The sequence below is a fragment of the Rhamphochromis sp. 'chilingali' genome, assembly GCF_963969265.1.
Source record: "Rhamphochromis sp. 'chilingali' genome assembly, chromosome: 15".
Classification (NCBI taxonomy): Eukaryota; Metazoa; Chordata; class Actinopteri; order Cichliformes; family Cichlidae; genus Rhamphochromis; species Rhamphochromis sp. 'chilingali'.
The window spans coordinates 24,535,015-24,544,167 of record NC_137942.1 but is presented as its reverse complement, the minus strand read 5'-3'; the positions used below and the strand labels follow the sequence as shown (position 1 = coordinate 24,544,167).

The following is a 9,153-nucleotide window of genomic DNA, read 5'->3' as shown; positions in this document are numbered from 1 at the left end:
ATGCATTGTCACAAAGGAAAGAAGGATGGAAGGAAGGATCACATGCATTGTCACAAAGGAAAGAAGGATGGAAGGAAAGATCACAAGCTTTGTCACAAAGGAAAGAAGGATGGAAGGAAGGAAAGATCACAAGCTTTGTCACAAGTGCAATACTTTAATTTTCTGCTGCTCATTCCTGTGCAATATCCCATCTGCCCTCCCGTCATATTTCTTTTCAAGATTTTCTTATTTAATCACTAATGTACATATATTTATATTTATAGATACATATATATTCAGTCATCTTTTCTCTTTTACCATGTCTCTCTAATATTTTGCTCCTTGCTATTTTTCTAATTTCTTTATTATTTTATTTTATTTTAATATATTTTCTCCTACTGTGCATGCTGCTGAGTGACTGCTGCTCGTCAAACACATTTAATTGCAATGTTGACCCTGTGCTAACTTGCATATGACAAATAAATCTGAAAACTGAAACTAAACAAAGGAAAGAAGGATGGAAGGAAAGATCACAAGCATTGTCACAAAGGAAAGAAGGATGGAAGGAAGGATCACAAGCTTTGTCACAAAGGAAAGAAGGATGGAAGGAAGGATCACATGCATTGTCACAAAGGAAAGAAGGATGGAAGGAAGGATCACAAACTTTGTCACAAAGGAAAGAAGGATGGAAGGAAGGATCACAAGCTTTGTCACAAAGGAAAGAAGAATGGAAGGAAGGATCACAAGCTTTGTCACAAAGGAAAGAAGGATGGAAGGAAGGATCACATGCATTGTCACAAAGGAAAGAAGGATGGAAGGAAGGATGACATGCATTGTCACAAAGGAAAGAAGGATGGAAGGAAGGATCACAAGCTTTGTCACAAAGGAAAGAAGGATGGAAGGAAGGATGACATGCATTGTCACAAAGGAAAGAAGGATGGAAGGAAGGATCACAAGCTTTGTCACAAAGGAAAGAAGGATGGAAGGAAGGATCACATGCATTGTCACAAAGGAAAGAAGGATGGAAGGAAGGATCACATGCATTGTTACAAAGGAAAGAAGGATGGAAGGAAGGATCACAAGCATTGTCACAAAGGAAAGAAGGATGGAAGGAAGGATCACAAGCTTTGTCACAAAGGAAAGAAGGAGGGAAGGATCACATGCATTGTTACAAAGGAAAGAAGGATGGAAGGAAGGATCACAAGCATTGTCACAAAGGAAAGAAGGATGGAAGGAAGGATCACAAGCTTTGTCACAAAGGAAAGAAGGATGGAAGGAAGGATCACAAGCATTGTCACAAAGGAAAGAAGGATGGAAGGAAGGATCACAAGCTTTGTCACAAAGGAAAGAAGGATGGAAGGAAGGATCACAAGCATTGTCACAAAGGAAAGAAGGATGGAAGGAAGGATCACAAGCTTTGTCACAAAGGAAAGAAGGATGGAAGGAAGGAAAGATCACAAGCTTTGTCACAAGTGCAATACTTTAATTTTCTGCTGCTCATTCCTGTGCAATATCCCATCTGCCCTCCCGTCATATTTCTTTTCAAGATTTTCTTATTTAATCACTAATGTACATATATTTATATTTATAGATACATATATATTCAGTCATCTTTTCTCTTTTACCATGTCTCTCTAATATTTTGCTCCTTGCTATTTTTCTATTTTCTTTATTATTTTATTTTATTTTAATATATTTTCTCCTACTGTGCATGCTGCTGAGTGACTGCTGCTCGTCAAACACATTTATGTGCTAACTTGCATATGACAAATAAATCTGAAAACTAAAACCAAGAGCACCTGGCTGCAGCCACTGTCCACTGTGGAGCTCCACAGTAACCGGAAACACGTGACCTCCACAGTAACCGGAAACACGTGACCTCCACACTAGCCGTAAACATGTAACTTCGGTTAAATCGACTTTGACAGCGAAAACTAAATTGCGTTTTTGTTACTATAAAATGGTTTTAAGTGGGGGGTTTTTTTTAACACTCTGGGTTTGTTCAAAAAAAATTCACCATCCCCTAAATTGTTCGTGGCCAAAAGTGACACTTGCTGTTTCGCTGATTTATTATTATTTTTACAGTACATCGTGTTGTGCGTTCTGATTGCTGTAGACCATTGTCAATCAATCTAGTCCAGTGTCTCCTGTACAGGAGCGGTCCCTAATAGGCCCACGGACCGGTCCCGGTCTGTGAGTCCTTTGGTACCGTTCCGCGAGGGTTGATCCTCCGGTGTGAAATGTATGGTTGTAGTTGTGTGTCTTATTTTGAAAGAACTATTTACGCGTTACCATAGCGACCAGAGAGCGTTAAGAAGCAGAGAGGAGGATGTCACTGTCATTGTTGTTGGCGCACAGCTCAAGTCACGTTTATTATTATATTTACAAAATACCACAGTTTCTTTTTTTTATTCTTTTGTTGTATTTATCCGCGACACCTTAAAGGTAGTTCCCTGAAAATATTGTCTGACATTAAAGTGGTCTGTGGTGCAAAAAAGGTTGGGGACTCCCGCTGTACAGTACAGAATGCGTTTAGCTTGTCGAATTTACATAAATCTTCGATCGCTAGCAGTGTAACTCTGAAGTGCTGTACTGTACGTTTGGAAGTTTTCTCCCAAACAAACACAACAATGCCGACGAAACGTTTTGCACCCTCAAATGCACCTTTAGGTTTCATTCCATAATACTGGACTTGTGTTTCTACAAAGGTTTGAACTCTAAGAGTGTTTAAACAAAGAGAAAAGTGTGAAAATGTTCATTCCTGTCTGAGAAAAGTGTATAAAGCATGTAGTGAGGGGTTTTACAGTCTTAACATCTGTAATAATTGTAAAAAATAAAGTTGGCTATGGATTTCACCTACCGCGGGTTATTTTTTGAACGTAACACCAGCGATAAACGAGGCACCGCTGTATTATTAATAGTAGTGTCTGGGACATCTAATTGATTAACATCAACATTGATTATTATGCACTATTATTTTTGTTCAAGGAGAGCCAAAAATATACAACTCTCTCTCAGCTTGTTTGTTGCCAAAAATGGCCACTTTTTGTGTATGTTCACAAAATGCTATAAAATGTATATTTCTTAAAACATTTATCTACTTTTACCGACGTGACTCTTTAAAATAGCACCAGTCCTTTTCATCAAAATCAAAATTGTATCTAAATCTTTTACTCTTTATAGCCAGTTAGGTTATATATTACCATTAACTTTTCTGGTAAAACGGTGATAAAGTCCTAATGTTTTCATGAAACTTCCTTTTTTTCCCCATCTGAGCATCGGGGAAAAGGCCGTCTTGCAATTGTTGAGGTCACTAGTGTGTGCCCCATTTCTTCCAGGATCACTCTCTTTATAGGTTTTAGTGGACTCCTAGTACTGCGAAGTGGTTTCATGGTACAAAGGGATTGTATTCCAAGATCTGGGAGACTGTAGAAATGAGCAGTGATGCCCTTCCTACCATCTTTCCAGAAAAATAAGTGATCTGTAAGCTGTTAGGCTGACTTACAGCAGCAGCACTTTCTGCACCTGCATAAACTCCAGGACACATTTACTAACGGTGTTTGTTGCTGTATGTGCAGCTTTGAATTTTTTAATAATATATATTTTGTTAATATTTTGGCTATGGTGTCTTGTTATGAAATGTAAAAGAGTAAAAGTGTTTTTAGCAGGTGCTTCAAAGCTAAGTTTGACTGGGAAACTCAAAGCTCAATTGGCTGTATCAACAGAAATTCACTGCAGCCTATGTAATATTTCATGCGTCATAATTTATTCTACTCTATCTTGCAAATACATATTTGTGTGGCAATGTCATGCACAACACACATAACTATTAGATCCTTAAGATCAAACCCGTGTCATTGTTTTGGTCCACTGCAGTGCAGTAGTCAAAAAAAAGAATAAGTGAAGTGTCCACAGATAGCCAGGATAGAGCCCAGAGTGTTAATGTTTAAAATGTATAAAAATATTATTGATTACAATTCTTTACTGTTAATATCAACAATAAGCTTTTTATTTTGAAATTACAAGTTTAAAAAAATGCTGTTACATTTACATTTAATGCTGTTTCACTGTAATCATTTATTATAAGTATGGACACAGAATCAAGTGAACAACATTTTGAAATAAGTTTAATTGGAATTTTGTACTATGCAAAAACAAAACAACAACAACAACAACAACATATTAAACAAACACAGCCAGTGCCTTCATTTGTCCATTACATGTCAAACATAGCACTGACCCTTAGCCCCTGATCATCAGCACATGCTTTCAAAAAGAGCTCCATGTCCTTTGCAAACTGAAAAACAAAGAGGAACAAGTCCCTTGCTCCAGTGTCTTCTTCCTCTGACATGTCTCTTAAGACCCTCTGCTGGTCCCCTTGATTTAAGGACAGATATTTGGGCATTGTTACATGTGCCTTATTTTGGACAGCCCACTGCACAGCAGGACGCAGATCTTCAACAACTGCTGGCTCCTGTGTCAGGCAAATGGGGATGAAAACATAGTTATTTCTCTGTTGCAGAACAGTTTTTTAACAGTTATTCAAATGTCACTAACCATGTAATTACACTACTGTTTAAAGTGAATACTGACCTGACTGACTTCCTGGAACTTGCGCTTTTTCAGTCTGAAAATGGGCACGTGTTGTCCTTCAAGCACAGCTTTGGCTTCCTCTCTCCAGTGTGCAAATAGCTTGCCAGAGCTACGAAGAGTAAGGCCACAGTGAGGGCATGTCATTTTCATGGACTTTCCATCAGCTGCAGTTTTATTGAACACAGAGGGTAGAGCTTATGAATGTTCTAACAAAGACTCAGAAAATGGTTCAGATACCGAAGACAAAACCTTGGGGGGGGGAGACGGGTCTCCTTGAAGAGTTCAGCGGGGAGCAGTCCTGATAATGGTGGCTGACTTGGCATTGAAGAATGCTGACAAGACAATAAATGCCTTGCCATATCCCCACGCCGTATGATTGTAATCTTACAGACAGGGCAGTGAAAGTGTCCTGTTGTCCTACAAGGCTGCCTGCACCGGCATATCATTTTATCTGTAAGAGAAAAAAACAAACAAACAAACAGATGTAATTTAAATGTAGTTGTATAGAATGCAATCAATTTGTCTAACAATCAGATTGTACATGTTAACAAAAACATCCAAGCCAACCTCAATAATGAAAGCAAAATGGTATGGATCACAAAAGTTATGTCAAGAAAAGTGGTGAAAAGTAAATAAAAATATATTTTATAAAAACACTATTTTTGTTGCAGATGAATGCACTGAACTGTACAATATCAACAGCAACTTTTAAGTCAACAAAGATACTGCAGAAGTGCTTAAAAAAGTGCATATTTATAACTATAAAGTATATTTAATACAAACATACCTTTTAAAGGCAAAGCATTTTTTATATGCACACTTAGATGCTCCTCAATCTTTGCCCTGACAGTAGGGCTGAAAGTGGGGCACAGAGGGCAGTGAAAGAGTCCTCTGCAACACGTGTTGCATTCCTGCAATTCTGGCTTTAAGCCTGAATTCCAGATTGATGTGTGCATCTAAAACACAGAGAGAAACAGATAAACACCATATACACATTTAAGTTAAGGTTTTAGCAGAAATAACAATTTACACTTGGCATGTAATAGATTTGGGAAGAAAATTCTTGAAAAAAAAAACCCAAATATTTTAAAAGACACTTTAATCTGTGAGATATGTTTCTATTGACATATAACAGTCAATTGAACAGAGGCTAACTAAAATCTGGGCAATAAAAAAGCTGTACAGAAAAGAATGACGAATAGAAGTATTGATAAATATATAAATCTGTTTGTGACGAAATTTGCAGTGTTGACGCTAACCAAAGGTGTCACAAGTACACACGTTCCTTACTACAGTTTAGATACCTCTGTTTAGAAAGCACTGGCTCGACTTTTTAGTCAAGTCGAAGTAAGAAGTACAGGGTCTAAAATATAATTTATGTACAAAATTTTGAAGTAATCTTGCGTCCAAAGCACGCGTGCTGATTTACAAATGTACGGATTACAAAGTACAGATACGCGTGCTAAAATGTGAGAAGTAGAAGTATAAAGAAGTATACAGTAGGCACAAAAAAGTACAGCAGTAAAGTAAAGATACCAGAAAATTCTACTTAAGTACAGTATTGAAGTATTCGTTATTTTGCATCTCTGACGCCAACAATAAATCATACTCTAATGCAAAATGTGGTTTTTGCTTCTTCTCGCCCACAGAAGCCGTTAATCCAGCTCTCTTACTAAAACCAGGCCCAGGAAAAAGCATATCTGTGTGTTTCTCTGCCATGGAGCACGATGAAAAAACATTAAAATAAGGAGGAATGTTGTTGTAACGCAAAAAAAGTGGCAACATGATCATTGTAAGAAAACTAGACGATTCCTAGAATTATGAAATCACTAACGGCAAATTTATATAAGAAAGACTTAACTAACCTTTGCGATCAACTTGCAAGACTTCCACGGTATCCATGCGTGTTTACGGCTACTGTGGAGGTCACGTGCTTCCGGCTACTGTGGAGGTCACGTGCTTCCGGCTACTGTGGAGCTCCACAGTGGCTGCAGCCAGACCCTTCTCACTAAAACTAAACAAAGGAAAGAAGGATGGAAGGAAGGATCACATGCATTGTCACCAAGGAAAGAAGGATGGAAGGAAGGATCACAAGCATTGTCACAAAGGAAAGAAGGATGGAAGGAAAGATCACAAACTTTGTCACAAAGGAAAGAAGGATGGAAGGAAGGATCACATGCATTGTCACAAAGGAAAGAAGGATGGAAGGAAGGATCACAAGCTTTGTCACAAAGGAAAGAAGGATGGATGGAAGGATCACATGCATTGTCACAAAGGAAAGAAGGATGGAAGGAAGGAAGGATCACAAGCATTGTCACAAAGGAAAGAAGGATGGAAGGAAGAATCACATGCATTGTCACAAAGGAAAGAAGGATGGAAGGAAGGATCACAAGCTTTGTCACAAAGGAAAGAAGGATGGAAGGAAGGATCACAAACTTTGTCACAAAGGAAAGAAGGATGGAAGGAAGGATCACATGCATTGTCACAAAGGAAAGAAGGATGGAAGGAAGGATCACAAGCTTTGTCACAAAGGAAAGAAGAATGGAAGGAAGGATCACAAGCTTTGTCACAAAGGAAAGAAGGATGGAAGGAAGGATCACATGCATTGTCACAAAGGAAAGAAGGATGGAAGGAAGGATGACATGCATTGTCACAAAGGAAAGAAGGATGGAAGGAAGGATCACAAGCTTTGTCACAAAGGAAAGAAGGATGCAAGGAAGGATCACAAGCTTTGTCACAAAGGAAAGAAGAATGGAAGGAAGGATCACAAGCTTTGTCACAAAGGAAAGAAGGATGGAAGGAAGGATCACATGCATTGTCACAAAGGAAAGAAGGATGGAAGGAAGGATGACATGCATTGTCACAAAGGAAAGAAGGATCGAAGGAAGGATCACAAGCTTTGTCACAAAGGAAAGAAGGATGGAAGGAAGGATGACATACATTGTCACAAAGGAAAGAAGGATGGAAGGAAGGATCACAAGCTTTGTCACAAAGGAAAGAAGGATGGAAGGAAGGATCACAAGCTTTGTCACAAAGGAAAGAAGAATGGAAGGAAGGATCACAAGCTTTGTCACAAAGGAAAGAAGGATGGAAGGAAGGATCACATGCATTGTCACAAAGGAAAGAAGGATGGAAGGAAGGATGACATGCATTGTCACAAAGGAAAGAAGGATCGAAGGAAGGATCACAAGCTTTGTCACAAAGGAAAGAAGGATGGAAGGAAGGATGACATACATTGTCACAAAGGAAAGCAGGATGGAAGGAAGGATCACAAGCTTTGTCACAAAGGAAAGAAGGATGGAAGGAAGGAAAGATCACAAGCTTTGTCACAAGTGCAATACTTTAATTTTCTGCTGCTCATTCCTGTGCAATATCCCATCTGCCCTCCCGTCATATTTCTTTTCAAGATTTTCTTATTTAATCACTAATGTACATATATTTATATTTATAGATACATATATATTCAGTCATCTTTTCTCTTTTACCATGTCTCTCTAATATTTTGCTCCTTACTATTTTTCTATTTTCTTTATTGTTTTATTTTATTTTAATATATTTTCTCCTACTGTGCATGCTGCTGAGTGACTGCTGCTCGTCAAACACATTTAATTGCAATGTTGACCCTGTGCTAACTTGCATATGACAAATAAATCTGAAAACTGAAACTAAACTAAGGAAAGAAGGATGGAAGGAAAGATCACAAGCTTTGTCACAAAGGAAAGAAGGATGGAAGGAAAGATCACAAGCTTTGTCACAAAGGAAAGAAGGATGGAAGGAAGGATCACAAGCATTGTCACAAAGGAAAGAAGGATGGGAGGAAAGATCACAAGCTTTGTCACAAAGGAAAGAAGGATGGATGGAAGGATCACATGCATTGTCACAAAGGAAAGAAGGATGGACGGAAGGAAGGATCACAAGCATTGTCACAAAGGAAAGAAGGATGGAAGGAAGGATCACAAGCATTGTCACAAAGGAAAGAAGGATGGAAGGAAGGATCACATGCATTGTCACAAAGGAAAGAACGATGGAAGGCAGGATGACATGCAATGTCACAAAGGAAAGAAGGATGGAAGGAAGAATCACATGCATTGTCACAAAGGAAAGAAGGATGGAAGGAAGGATCACATGCATTGTCACAAAGGAAAGAAGGATGGAAGGAAGGATCACAAGCATTGTCACAAAGGAAAGAAGGATGGAAGGAAGGATCACATGCAATGTCACAAAGGAAAGAACGATGGAAGGCAGGATGACATGCAATGTCACAAAGGAAAGAAGGATGGAAGGAAGAATCACATGCATTGTCACAAAGGAAAGAAGGATGGAAGGAAGGATCACATGCAATGTCACAAAGGAAAGAATGATGGAAGGCAGGATGACATGCAGTGTCACAAAGGAAAGAAGGATGGAAGGAAGAATCACATGCATTGTCACAAAGGAAAGAAGGATGGAAGGAAGGATCACATGCATTGTCACAAAGGAAAGAAGGATGGAAGGAAGGATCACAAGCATTGTCACCATGGAAAGAAGGATGGAAGGAAGGATCACATGCATTGTCACAAAGGAAAGAACGATGGAAGGCAG

At 38.8% G+C, this 9,153-nt stretch overlaps 1 long non-coding RNA gene across 1 annotated transcript; it reads right to left on the bottom strand.

Annotated features, from left to right (window-relative positions):
* Positions 1 to 4,864: 4,864 nt before the first annotated feature.
* On the bottom strand, positions 4,865 to 6,678 carry LOC308411490. The gene is made up of 3 exons (XR_013974396.1): positions 6,438 to 6,678; positions 5,360 to 5,528; positions 4,865 to 5,023 (listed from the first exon to the last, which is right to left on the bottom strand). It is a non-coding gene; the product is annotated as an uncharacterized lncRNA (long non-coding RNA).
* Positions 6,679 to 9,153: the final 2,475 nt, after the last annotated feature.